The sequence below is a fragment of the Manacus vitellinus genome, unplaced genomic scaffold (genome assembly GCF_001715985.3).
Source record: "Manacus vitellinus isolate BGI_N305 unplaced genomic scaffold, ASM171598v3 scaffold_4_pilon, whole genome shotgun sequence".
In the NCBI taxonomy this organism is placed as follows: domain Eukaryota; kingdom Metazoa; phylum Chordata; class Aves; order Passeriformes; family Pipridae; genus Manacus; species Manacus vitellinus.
Genome location: NW_021940604.1, coordinates 43,447,726 through 43,462,664, shown reverse-complemented (window position 1 = coordinate 43,462,664; position 14,939 = coordinate 43,447,726). Strand labels below are relative to the sequence as shown.

Below are 14,939 nucleotides of genomic sequence, written 5' to 3'. Positions count from 1 at the left end.
AAGCTTGTTTTCATATTATTTAAGTATTATCAACATTTCTTACTCTGAACATGACCACTAGATAAGCTCACTGTTGAAATTTTGGATGGCTAAAACATTAATTTAGCTCATTATACGAGGATCAACAGGTTGTACTATTTAAGGGTTATCAAATTCATGTCAGGGAAAGCAAGTAAATATTGGGAATTTTACATTCAAATACTAATTTATAGTACATTAAATTATAGTACATTAAATTTTCCCCTAATGAAGTTCAGTCAGTTTGCTTAGAAAACTACCACTGTATAAATATGTTGTCCTTCTTCTAAGTGACCACCTTTTACCACTTATCCAAACAAGAAGAGATAATACAGAGTTATCATGAAGAATGCTAGGAACCCAGGTACTATATAAGTACCTGTAAGGTACTATATAAGGCACTGTATAAGTACCAAAGTACTGTAGCTTAGCCATTACAAAAAGCAGGCAGAGGTGCTTAAGCAGAGGCAAGAAGGCTTGAGACAACACCATAGTTTGTGGGTGGACACCAAGGACCTCTGTGAGCCCACCTGGAAGAGACTGCCCTGCCACAAGCATACACCCAGCACTGCAGGGAGAGACAGGTCTGCTCTGGCTCTGGAGCCAGCCTGAGGCCAGGGCTCAGGGGAGGTTTGCCCACAGACAGCTCTGGGTGCTCAAGTTAGCTGCAGAAGAGCCTTAGCTTGAGTTGTGCCAATTCCAGCAATCCTGTTCTAGTGTAAACAGTTATGTTCATGAGGTCAGATGGAACGGTCATAACAATGTCTTCTGGCCTCAAAGTCTCTGCACACAAATATATCTTCTGTTTGGGCTCTGACAGGGGGAATTCCAACAGGCTAGGCTGGAAATTACAGGGTTTTCTCACATTAGAGCCACACAAAACACAATGCCAAGAAGAAAGAGATGTAGCTTGCCTACTGATATTGCCATGTCACTGCCTAAGACGAGGTGGTGTGAAGCAGTAGGAAGGAGGTGACTAAAGGAAGAGCCTTGAAGATCTCAGGGCAATGGAGCTTCCATAGTGCTCACTACAATTTCTGGTTTACCACCTTTCACACTTTTAGGCTAAACAGTAAATTGCAAGTAAATTTAATGTAGGAAAAAATTAATTTAAATTATTTTCTATTCAAGTATCCACAAATCACAAGTTGTGAATGCAGTTCTTCAGATATGTAGGTAAGGGAAAAATACAGGCACCAACGCTAGAAAGCAAAACAGTTTTAACTGTTCAACTAGCACATAAATAACCTCAGAAGATTTGAGAGCATTTTTTTGTATCCTATTGTCTCCAGTTTCAACACTGCAGGTTTTTAAGAAAGAAGAAAGGAAAAAAATCACCTCTTCTTGTTCAAAACACAGAAGAGAACACATGCAGTTGTGATTGTAAGTTTCTAGATATCAAAATCCTGCAAAGAGTACTACATGATATTGCAAAAAATACAGATGGGATGAGTTGTGTATGTGAAGATGACAGATAATCCAATGTGGCAGAAGACCAACTTAAAATCACTCTGAAAATTTTATTGTAAAAATGCAGGGAACTTATCTGTGGTGTAAGACCTTTTTTTCTGTAGGTTAGTTTTATTGTTTGGTATTTCAAAGCAAGAAAGCAAACCAAGTGTTGTTTCAGTAGCTTTAGTTTCTATTCATCACAGAACAACCAGACCACAATATAAACCAAGTCAACCATTTACCGCTTATCCGGACAACGCTTCTGAAAGAGATGATGTCATCTAAAAGTGCCAGATGTCTAGCAAAAAAAAAAAATAAATTCCCCAAACCCTATATTTTTCCCTGTCATTTTCAAAGTCTTCTGTGTATAATCCTTAATTATCAGATTTTTTAATATACTGTAGCATGAGCAAGCTAACAACATAATTTGCTAATGGCCATTCCTTACTGCTAAGTTCAAACGCTCAGTCTCCTTCACGGTTAATTGCCCAGGGATGGCCATGTACATTTCAGACTGCAGAGTGCTAACACAGCATGTTTGAGTGCACATTAGATTCCTCTGGAAACAAGTAATTTCAAACATCAAGGCAACTTCTGAAGGTCGTACTTGTATCTGTTGTTACATACACAAACACAAAGTGAACATTTCTTACTCTGAACATGACCACTAGGCAAGCTCACTGTTGAAATTTCGGATGGCTAAAACTTTAATTTAGCTCCTTAAATGAAGATCAACACGTTTTTGATCCAAAATCTTCCAAGCACCATTCACTGCCCTGGTTAGCCATTTGAAGAAAAAGGAATAAACTAGACTGGGTTTAAAAACTGAAACTGCTTTTCACTCATGGAGGTAGCCCATTTCACTACAGGTTAAGGAACACTAACATCAGCCTGAGACCTGAAACAGCCTGAGCACTTATGTTCTCTAAATAAAGTATTTCAGATTCCAAGGCTAACATTTGAGACTTTCAAAACATGAAATTAATATTTTTTAAAAGTATAAAAATACACTGAGGGAAATGGTGAGTCAAAGGGCTATATTTTATTACACTTACAAATATAAGCTCTACTTTGCAAGATGCCCTAATAACTTGAAACTACTTAACAAGTAAAATTCTACCACCACAAAATAAGGTGTCAGAGAGAGGGAGAGAGTGTGCACATCTTTCCTTTGATAGCCCCATAAGGATAGTATAGATACTCATTCACAACTGTGCATTACCATCAATATTTCTAATATCATTTTCCATAGCAGAAAAACGGAAGGACTATTAAATTATGAATACTAGAACAGAAAATAAGTTAATGGGCAATCAAATCTTCTACTAGTCAAATTTTGTCCTTCCAAACAAAGTTTGCATGAACCTTTCATATCTCACAAGCCTATCATTTACTCGCTGGAAACTGTTACTAGCGGACATTTGTTCATTAAACATGGAGCAAATTACTGAGTTTGCATGAGTTTTAACAATTGTTTGCTAGAGATCCAGTTCTCCAAATTATCTCAAAGCTTGTGAATTAAAAGTTATGCAAGAGAAAGCGATAGAGGTAATTCTCTGCACATCCCTTCTATTTCAGGATCAAAGTCTTAATTGGCACTAAATACTCTCTTGCTTGTCACTGGGAGAAGTCATTCACTTCTGCTACGGCACATGCTTTTTCTCAGCCTGTCAGTTCTCTTTTCATCACACAGTATGCAAAATCCATACATCAAAAAGCCTCAAGCTCTTTCCTTCCATTGATTTCAGTGATATAGTTTTGAGCCCAAAGAGCAAGGTGGAGAAGACTTTCCAAAAGAAATCAGCAGTGGTGCTGGATTTCTGCGATTCATTTTTACACTGCAAACAGAAGACAACCAAAACTCATATAGATAGTAAGATGTCTTTCCTCTGATTTCATCTTATCCCATATGTTTTGAAACAAGTCTAAACTTGACTTAATGTACTTCACTGCACAAAAATATATAATGGGATAGAGATGTATGATGTATACATGTACTCAGATGTCACCTAGCCTAAACCAGAAAAATCTGAAGAACACAGAGAAATACAGAGTCCAGCTTTAAGCAAAACTCTTCAAAAAATACCAGATGAGTTGAAGCAGATAGGAAGAGAAAATAAGAATGACAAAGATCTAAAAATATGTGACCTGTTAGAAACACTGAAAAATTATGTTTATTTAGTCTAAAGTAGGGAAAACCAAGGGGAGACGTGATACAGTCTTCAAATATGAAAAATGCTGTTGCAGAAAATAAAGAAAATAAATCAACTCTTCTAGGAATAGGAAAAAAAGTAATGATAATAAGCATGAGAAGCTTCTGCTAAAACCGCTTTTCAATAGAAAAGACAGATAAGCAATAGAAAAATCACTCAGAGATTATGTGAAACCATCAATAAGGCAGACACAGAAGAACAAGTGTCAGTCAAGAATGGTTTTCATTAAGTTATCTTGCCTTTGGGTACAGAGATCACCTAGATGAGCTGTCCAGAGTCTTTCCAGCCCTAGTTTTTTAGTTCCATCAATGATTACAGATCTCCTTCATTCACAAGCATTTAAGGCGGATTACACCTGTTTCTTTTGAGTATTACAAGGAAGTAAACAATATTGTGCCAATAAAGCAAAACTCCTGACTTTTGCACCTTTGCCCTGCAAATCACATTCCAGAAGACCAACTGGCATTTCTCTCTCATTTGACTGTTCTACATGAATAAATAAGACATGATCATATGATGGTGGACATAGTCGGAATGTATCTTGTTATCTTACAACTATTTGCAATGACAACTGCAACAATAAACAGAGGGCTACTTAGCCAGAAGTATTCCACTGAATATGCTGATCACAAATAATCTAAGTTTTTTAACTTAAAAGCAAGTATATTGCCTTTAACATGACTCTAATACATGTGTTTGGTTTTTTTTTCTTCTTGCAGATTATTATTAGTCTTGTAGATGAGGTAAAAAAAACACTGCATCAAACCCTATGTAGATGCATAGCAACGAAACAGCTGAGGAACTTGCTGCCAAGACAACAGTTGAATACTGGAAGTAGATGAATGATTCTGTTTACATATTAGATTTTTTTTCTAAAAAAAAAATTTACATCCATAAATCAGAACTGAAACTTCCACAAATTATCTTGGAAAAACAATTATACTGATAGATAATATGATACATTAAGTCAAATTCAACAGAAGCTGACAACCACCAAAAACTGGTGGTAACACGAGCTGGTACCTATCTTTTGCTGATATTGAATGAAAACCATGGCTTGTTTCAACACACGAGATAGCAAATATCACAACGGCAGTATCCTCTGAAGAGAAGTTGAAACTACAGCCTTGATTTTCTCTACCTGCACTGTGCTAAAACAGCACTGAGAAGGGGAGCTGCTGCAGCAAGCCTGTTTCAGTCTTCATTCACAACTTCTTGACCTTAACTGCTATCTGCTCTACTACAGGCCCGAGTTAGAACAGTACCAGAGCACATCTTCCTTGAGGAATTCACCATCCTGTATTAGGAACAAGGGCTGTAAAAATTAGGCCTCAACAAAGAGTAAGAAACTTTTCTCAAAGCTATTAGTGAGCAGTCAGAAGCAATGCTTCAGAACACCCCTCTAAGTTGTTTTGCAAACAGGAAAACAGCGATAATGCAGTAGCATATATTTGAACATAAAATCATATTTTTTACATGAATAAGAAACCATGCCACAGAAAGAAACTCAAAGAATATGTTTCAGTACAGGGGACTATGCTGTTTCAGAGAGTAAAACATCATATCTCTGTGGCAGTGCAAATCATCCAGCTGGACCAATGAATTTCCTGTGGCCTCTGTTTGAAAAGCCAACATGCTTTCCATTATCTCGGGCACTGTGTAAGCTAAGACTAGATTACAGGCATAGATAAGTTGACAAGGTGAGGGAAGGCTACTGACCTCTGTAATTATGGCAAAGAAAATAGTAAAAATTTAGATTGGTAACTGCAAACCTTGTGCATCAGCTCAAGCTGGTTGGTAACAGGAACTTTGTGGATTTGCATAAATAACAGCTTTACTCAGTATATAAAAGACAGAAATGTAAGACATTAAAATGCTTGGTTAGTTCTCAAAAGCAATCAGAAAGAAAGTGATCATGACTTTGTAAAGTAATTAAAGTCTGTAATCTAGTTTTTCCTGTATTTGTTTACAGGTCAAACCTCGGTGCTCTTAAAATTACTTACACTGAGAATCTTGGGTTGAGAAAGGAACTGAACTGAAAGTCAGGCATTTCAGTAACTGAGGCATTTAGCCTTATGTGTCAGTAGTTTTCATATTCATATCATTATGCAGTGTTTTCTCAACATCAGTGTTGATGTAGGTGCTCAACAGAAATCTTTTTTTCTCTCCCCTTCCTCTGTGGTAACAAGAGTTATACACTTGGTTGGAGTAATAACTGCAGCAGTATTAGAAACTGTATTACTCTCATTACACAGGAAAACACAGCCATGTTTGGCTGAACAGACAAGGCCTCATACTCTCTTACTCAGCAATGACGTTTTGTTCAAATCAAAGAACATTCCTAAGCCCCTCCTGAATTCCAGCTAAGATTAGGAGGGCAAAGATCTCCATGTGTATTAGGAGGCTATTTGTACTAGTGTGTACTGTGTGTTGTAATTGGGTGTGTTATCTATGTTTAAAAACTAAGCTCAGACAAAGTATTGTTTGATTTCTGTTACAAAAGGAAATCATAGAAGCAACAGAAGTTTAGTTAGATCTTTGCCAGAAATAATACCTTTGGCATATGCCCCTTCCCTCTGTTCACTCAAGTCAAAGCTCAGGTGTCTCTTTTGAGAAAGGGGATTCGGTTTAGGACAAGATCCTGCTATTGGCATTTGACCCACACATACAGATTTCAGTTGCTCTGATATATGGATGGAATTGGTAAGCATGGATACAAAAAAATTGCTTTCCTTCAGGTATTCTGCAACTAAGATCATGATTTGGTTTCTTTTATTGTAAAATTAAAATAATCCTACCCTTAGAGGAATACGGAATTTCAATAATTAATATTAATAGGTCATCTAGACAGTTTGGGAGGAAAGATCTTTTAAAAGAAGTGTAGAGAATTATTAACATGATTGATGTTCACTTGTTCTATTTGAGGTTGTCTATGTAGTTCTATCATTCTTCCATTTCTACTGGTCAGAACTAAAAAAAATTAGAAATATGCCTTTCCTTGATACAAGACCACCAAGAGTTGGTAAGAAAATTTACTGCAGATACTGAATAAGAACTCTCTAAAATGCACTCCACCTTCTAGCAACATTTTAACATGAAAATCTCTTTCTTAAATTAGGAAACAGATAAAACTACAGACAGAAAAACAGAACAAGAATATATCAATGCTCCTAAAGTACAGTTATTAATTAGCCTTTGAAAAAGGTCAAGTGATATGTTCTGTCCTGCAACTAGCTGTAGTATCATAGCATGGGTAAAAGGTTTATACACAGCAAAGTGAAGATATTTTTGTAATAGAAAAAATATTGTTCAAAATCTTATTCTGAGCTAACTTTCAAAGATAATGTACTGTGCCAAAATATTTATCTTGCTCCTGTTTGGCGGAGTGCTAAATAATGCCTTTTCTTTTGTCAATTGGGAAGGCACAGCATCAGGATAAAATCTCTTTTGTTCAAGTAGTGTATCACTTTTGCTTTCGGAAAGAAAGTGATGCAACTTTGAAGACTTACTGCTTTCTGAAATATCTTCAGTGATCCTGCAAGCAGTTATGTTTAACTCAGCTTCTTCATGTTGTCTGCCTAAAGTGTGGATAGCAGAATCCAAGGTAGTTGCTTTTCCATAACAAAGACCACTAGATTTCTTCAGGAATACTAATTCTGTCCTGTTGCCATCCTCTGAGTATTTCCTTTTCCCTATGCAGTGTTTCTCTGAATTCCTCTTGTCTTGTTTCTTTAACCATGACTCTGTTTCATCATACTTGGTGAGCCTCTGATTATCACCACGAAAGCTCTCCCCACAAAGAGAATCACTCTTTGCTTCACCTAGTAAAACTTTTGCTTTAACAATATCAACTGAAAGGTCTGTACTCACAGGCAGAGCATTACCAGCCACTGTCACTCTCCCGGGGAAGGAATCAGCCAGTCCTGCACCCTTCGGGTGACTCTCAATGTTTGCTGAAATCTCCACTTCATACTGTCGTTTTTCTTCATTTTCTTTAACGTACACTGAACTTGATCCCTCCTCTGTTGATTTCTTTCTCCTTTTTCTTCTGAAATATTTTCTTCCAGGAGAATGTTTATCTGGACTTAAGGGAGCTTTGGCAGGATCTAAACACTGTTCTTCCTTTTCAGCCCTCACACATCCACAGACATTCCCCATTTGGCTTTCTGTAACTCACAGCCGCACAGTCTCATTCATTCCAGTATATATATATATACACACTTAAATCCTCCTCAGAAAGTTGAGAACTGCTGTTGACACTGTAATTTCTTCCAGACTTCACATCCATCCGCCTCCGTACGTAGCCATTTTGCTTATGAGAAATGCACACGCAATAAACTCTGTGGCACGGTGCCCAGGCAGGGCCTGTGTCTGATTAGACACTGTGGCTTATTTCTGGCCACCAATCCTCTTAAATAAACATCACTGCTTCAGCGTTGGGCTGTAATGCTGATTGCTTTTCACAGAGATGACATAGCATTTATGAGCAATAGAAATTTCTCACATGCCTTTTAACTTCTTGTTTCACTTAGCAACTTAAGCAAGATAAAGTAGAAAAATATGTAGCAACCTTTGAAACTATTAGCTACACTCCAAATCCAAAAGCAAGCAGCACAGTAAATAGCAGGGATTTAGGTAGTAGATTTGTTTTGCACTTCATATGTTTTTATTGCATATCCAACGATTCACAAATGGGAAGATTAAACTGAAGGATCAGAAATTGCTCTGACAGTTTGCTGGAGGTCAAATTTTTATTTGCATGTGGAGTTTTCATAGCAGCTGATGTGATTTTTCACTGATTTGTCAGCTATAAATAACCTGCTGCTTCACTGCTATCATACAATCACAACAGCTTGCTCAGGGCAGTGATGCTGTGTACCAGGGCTGAAACTTCGAAACAGAGTTAAACCTTCTGGCAGATAAAGGTGAAACAAATCATAAAAGCTCATTTATCTAGAAAACTGACGTTAAGATTACTGTTTATAAAAATGGAGCTTTATCCTTCTCCCATGCTCCTGTAAGGCATTTCTATGTAGCTCTGAATGTAACAGCCCAGAAGCACCTATGCCTAAAACTAGGTAGAAATACACACTTTGAAAATGCAAGCAAGTCTAATCTCCAGCATACTCTGTTTGGAAAAAATCTTTTTAAGCTTCTGCTTTTTGTTATGGATATGTGAAATCTACTAAAACCAGCACACATCAACAAGGCAGATGTGTATGATTTCTCATGCTGAGAAAGAACTGCCAAGTGACTTGCCAGGCATTATCAGGTGTTACCATTGAGTTTCCCAGGCTTATTTGGAAAGGAATTGCAATAACGAAACCCAGAGATTTTATCCCCGGGGCCAGTTCCACTGAAGTTTTACTAACACATTTTATTAACAGGATCTAGAATGAATAATACAGCAAAGAACCAGGATGTGTCTCCAAAGAATTTCCAAGTATACAGTTGCTCACTGTTGCCTACTCTCAGGGCACTGAGGTAAAATTTGACAATAATGCTTAGAAAATTTTGTACTGTAACACTACAGAATACAGTGACAGATGGGCAGTTATGTACAAGCACAATGCTAACATGTTTCTTTTCAAAGTAAACATTATGCTATGACTCTTTCATTACCTCAATTTGTATTTGTAGCATGCTCAATATACAGATGCACATATGATATTTACTCCCTTTACCAAAAATGAAAAAGCTGTATTATAGTTAGGTTAGAAAAATTATTTTGGAAAAGTGACTTTCAGCTAAGGCCAGAGGACTCATTGATTTGAAGCACACTTCCACATGAGCCTGAGTCAGGTCCTGATGTGGCCACCCTTAATTAACAGAAAAATACATTAAAAAAAAATCTTTGTGAACTACATCACTGTAGTGGCTTTTACACATAAATATATACTTCTGTTTCTTCTCTCTCATCGGTAAAGATTATTCAGGACTTTGCAGTGCAACAGGCCAAGGTTAATTTCATTTCACACAAATATAGTTTCTGTTTTAACAACAAGATGTCTAATAACAATAAGATATGGTTAAAGAGATCATAGCATAATAATATTAAAATATATTAAAAAAATACTATCTTGGTAAAGCAAAAATTATGCAAAATGTTAAAGACAATTGTCCAGCATTTGAGTGACTGACTGCAAGTCCTCATGCTGTCTTACTGAAAATGTATCTAAACAACCTACCACAAGTACCTTACCAGTGTTCGCCCTCCACAAACTTCACAGGGGTTAAGAACTTGCTTAAAAATACTTCAAAATTTAAATTTCCAAAGCAAGTATATATTTAAATTAATACACATGAGCACCGAGGCTTCTATATTAGACTATTTAACTGAGCTTTAATGAAGTGTGACGTAATATGTATTTCCTTTAAACTGTTTACATCTGCTTAACAGTCAGCATTATACCACCTTCTTTCAAAGAGAAAATGTTCCTAACTCTCTGTTATGTCCAAAGTCCTGTAGATTCAGTGGTACACTGACTGTTGTAAAAAATTTCAAATCAAATCTAATTCAAGATAGGTCAGAAGAAACATATATTTTTATTTTACAGCTGACTATCGCATTTTGTAATGCAATCAGTAATTTAGAAAGTCCCTGATCTTGCATATCTTCTTTCATTAACACCTTAAATTTTGAACACTTTTCCTTAAGAGTAGGTAATTCAATTTTTCAAAAAATCAAGTGATTCTGAAGTAGAATTTAAAAAAAAATGAGACAGCAAAAATAAAAGAATCAGTTCTGAGACACTAGTTATAAGACCTGTGCTCCTAACAATTCTGCCTTACTTCTGCATTACAGGTCATAGCCCGTATAACTACAATAGTCTTAGAATTTAACCATTTCAAAATATTAGCTAGGAATAAATCCATTCCAAGTATACCTCTACAGATGATTAGTAGTATTTGTGCCTTTTGATCTTCCTAGAAATAGGTAAGAAATATGTATTTTTGAGACTTAATAATTATTTTAACAATACTTACCAGCTGTTCCAGAGAAGGCTATCATCTCTCTATTAACAATTCTTTCTGCTATTCCTTTTTTTTCCCCATTAACCAAATAGTACCTTTATAGTCACTTTAACTTTTTAAGTAACTTGAACCAAAGTGCTCTTGAACAGATCAAGGACAACAGAACTGATAAACCACATTTTTATCAGTTGTGAGTTTTTTTATATAAAAACCCTAAGCAAAATAAATTTCCATGTTAAAGGAAGATGATGATAAATGAAAGTGTGAGTAACTAAAGACAAAATGACCACTTTCAGCTAACAGAAATTCTATAAAGCAATATATCCGAAGGAAAGAGACAGAGGTAACATGATTACACTGCAGACTCAGAAGAGGGAAATTGAAATTTCTTCTAAAACCTGTCTGCTAGAGCATAGACAGATGATATTTTAAAGCATCAAAAGACACTACCACTGAAGCCTATGAGAACCATCACAACATAGCAAAGACCACACCAAAGGCTTTGTCTTAGACACCTGACTAGAACTGAATAGAAGCTCAGCACTAGTTTAAGCCAAAGATCCAGATGATCAAAGCTGTTACAAATACTACCATGGATTGTTCTGTTTCTTTCTTTTTTTTCCTTTTTTTTTTTTTTCTTAAACAAAATCCCCAAAGATACAAACTTATACCCACCAATGCTGCAAAGTTTTACGGGGAGATTAGTGAAAAACTTTTTCTGGCACAAAACCCCCTAAGAAGAATAACATGAATAAAGGATTAGACCAATACTTGTCTGCAATTTGACCTTAGAGACTGCTTAATCACAAACAAGAGGTTAAGATTAAGACATGGCAAACAAAAGATTAACACTGAGACATGAAATAGCTCACGTTGATTTGTATGGGTTTGCATTTAACCATAGATATTTGTAATTTGTCAAGCACATCTGTGACTGCGAGATGCATTATGTTCTTAACATAGGACAGGTGCATTACCCATTATAGTGGCAATGTTGTTGAATATCTGTATTTGTTAGTCTGCAAAATGATGAGACCATTCATCCTTTGTACACTGCTAATTTATACTTTACCATTGGTCTCAAATAGTTAGCAATTATTGCAAAGGAGAAGTTATACCACTTTTTCAATCAAATCATGCCAGTTTTCTTTTACCAAAAGCTTCCTAGGAACACATTTCAGGTAGCTTTGTATCTAAGATCCCTTTACCCTCTTTTTTTGTGTGTTTATGCAACACAGCAAAAGCAATGGAGCATTTAGCATAAATGGGGCATATCATTTCATGGTACTAAAGCAGCATACCAGATAACCAGCAAGCATTTTGTTGCACAGCCCTAAGGTCACATGCAGAATGACAGAGAGATAAACATAAGCCAAAGAGAAAGTGAAAATTAAAGTACACAAGATAGAGAACAAGGGAAAAAATAAAGGCTTGCCAGCACGAACAATTATAATTGGAGCTGATTGAGCTGTACTGGCAACCACTCCTCAAACTCTGAAAGAGCTCTTCAGCTTTCAGCCAAACCATCAACAGGAGAGGTTTTATATCCAGTGAGATGGCTTACAAAAAGAGGAATTTGATCCTTGGCAGTTTTATGGCATTAAGGACTCTTAATGCTTCTCACCCTTGCCGTGTTTCAGATGAGCCTCAGAAATTCCAAGAACTCGTTTTCTTACTTGAGGGTTAGCACGTTTGGGTATTTTTAATAAATTGCTGAAGAATTCCAGAAGAGACAACTAGGAGTTCAGTTGAGAAATAAAATACCATAACAGTATACTCTACCAAATGCTGAATGGTGGGGAATGCTTCCACAATGGCTAATGACGGGTAGTTGCAGCTCCCAGGTGGAATACGCTTTATCCTATGACTTATAGTCATAGACTGGACAACTGGCCACATAGCTCCACCTTTAAATCTTTGAGAAGATCAAATCTTGAACTGTTCTAGTTATTTCAAAGCAAAGGCAGACTAGACTTCAATCCTTGGTCTGCAGGGCACACAGCTCGGGCAGGGCAAGATTTAGAGTCAGCTGCCACTGGCCATCTATGGCCAGCAGAAATGGTTGATAGAACAGAGAGTGAAGGCCAGACCCAGACCTCTCAACTATACATGGCCACCCCAGGAAAGAAAGCAGCATGTCCATTGAATGGTGACACCTAACATGGGATTTAACAGCAGAGCTGCTGAAGCAGAGGAAGGTGTACAGGTCCCAGAACATCACATTATTCCTCTGTCATCTGCACATCATTTACTGGAATGGGCCACCACAGCTGAGCTGCCTCCTCCTCTGGCCACTCTGCATGAAGGCCACAACCTTCATGACCAACGCAAGAGTGCTGCAAAACTACTACTGGCATCGCAGGCTCTGAAAACCTATCTGCAGAAAGGGGTATCAGCAACTTGAGAAAGGGCTGGGTAGTTGTTCTTTATCTCAGCCAAATCATCTGCAAGCAAATCTACCCTTCTCACCTTGTTGCCCAACACTGGTAAAAGTTTAACTGCTGATGCTGGACCAAATGAATAGACTGCTTGGGGGCAGACTGATCAAGAATAAATTTTTCTCAAAGGTTTATAGAGAGTCAGCAACAAAAAAAAAAAAGGATTCTCTGGCTGGCAAGAGAAGTGTGAAGAGGTTACATGTGTCCCAAGGAGGCCTTGGGGAAAGAAAGCACTCATCTGGCTGGAGGGGGCTGGACGGTACTGTAACATCTGGACAAAAACATCACTGAGCAGAGCCTTGAAAAGCACCATCCTGCAAAGAGGTCTGACAGCAAGGAGCTAGAGAGAGTGGGGAAAAACATGTTTCACAGCAGTTTCCAAGCTGGAAAATGATGATGAAACTGAAATAGAAAAAGTCTATTAAGTCATGACTTCAAAGCTTCCGAATTTTTTTTAAGGCCTTACTTTACAAAGGACTAATTTTAGGTGGTTAGAAGTTAAAAGTTTCACATTGGTTTGGCATGCTTTTTCCAATCAAGTGAAAATTATTCCAAATATTTAACATTTGTTAAACTAAACAATGTTTTCAGTGGTTTTGAAAAGAAATTATCACCAATTTTTACCAAAATTAAATCTTACTAAAATTGTGGTTACATACTGAGTACAAATGCTGCTTCCATCTATAGCTGGTCATCTCCAATGTCATCAGTGAAAATATACTGGGTGTTGAAGGAGTCCATTAGAGTATTAATTTGGATATTTATACTTACAGCTTATGATTATACAAAATACTGTAATCTGATTTAGCATGTTCTATAGGTGCCAGGAAAATAACTTACAACATTTACTACATTATGAAACTGAATTTAAACTAACCCACATATTATTACAAGCATATTAAATGCATACTTTGAAAGCTTGCCTAAATCCTAGCAGCATACATGTCTTGGGGTTTTTCAATATCCACAGGACAAATGATTTTATAACACACTCAACTCAATAAACCACCATCTTTTCCGTATCTTTTACATAATTACTTGGGACACAGAAGAATGTACAATTTCTGGACTTGTGTAACTGCAGAAGTCAGTGGTGTAACTCAGAACAACATTTGTATTTATCTAATTATGGGTACCAAGTCACAAAGCTATAACTATCTTTAGACATAATTCAGATGCAAGAGAAACATAATCCTCAAATGTGTATTATCTTTTATTTTTGTTCATCATGTCTTTCCCCTAAATCATTCCTAAATTCATTCCAGTAATCAGAGGGATTTTCTATTTTGAGGAAATATTATCCTCCAGATAAGGACCATGACTCAGAGAATCAATAAGCCACAAACAACAGCCAAAAAAACCCTCTGGCATCTTGACTACTTCCCAGATTGCAGTGTTATTAGAATACACATAAATGATGTGCAACAGAGCCAGTAACATCACACAGCAAACAGTTTCTTACACTCACTGAGAAATTAATTACCTTTGCAAATGCTAAAAAAAATTTAAGGGGTAATTCAGGTTAAGACATCCCAGCACAGGTGTCTACATATTCATGTTTACATGCTAGCTAGGTTTTGAAGAGACTATTTTATGCACTAGGGGCAGGATTTAGTTTCCTCAACATGGACTTCTGAAATTCTTTGAGATATCCTCCTATATCCCAGTTGGCTTCTAGCTACAGGTCTGGAAGAGCATGGCCCTCTCACAAGTCTGGTGTCTTATCAGAGAACCCCTCATGCATATCCTGGATACTCTAGCACACCTCAGATATCACTCAAATGCCATCTGTCTTTAGGAAACTAAATCAAAAGCCCGGGGGATCTTGTTAGTACAATCAACC

General features: G+C 36.9%; 1 protein-coding gene across 3 annotated transcripts in view; it reads right to left on the bottom strand.

Moving 5' to 3' along the window:
• Window positions 1-14,939, bottom strand: part of DST (dystonin) — a 277,490-nt gene that overhangs the window by 177,612 nt on the left and 84,939 nt on the right. The window lies entirely within an intron of this gene.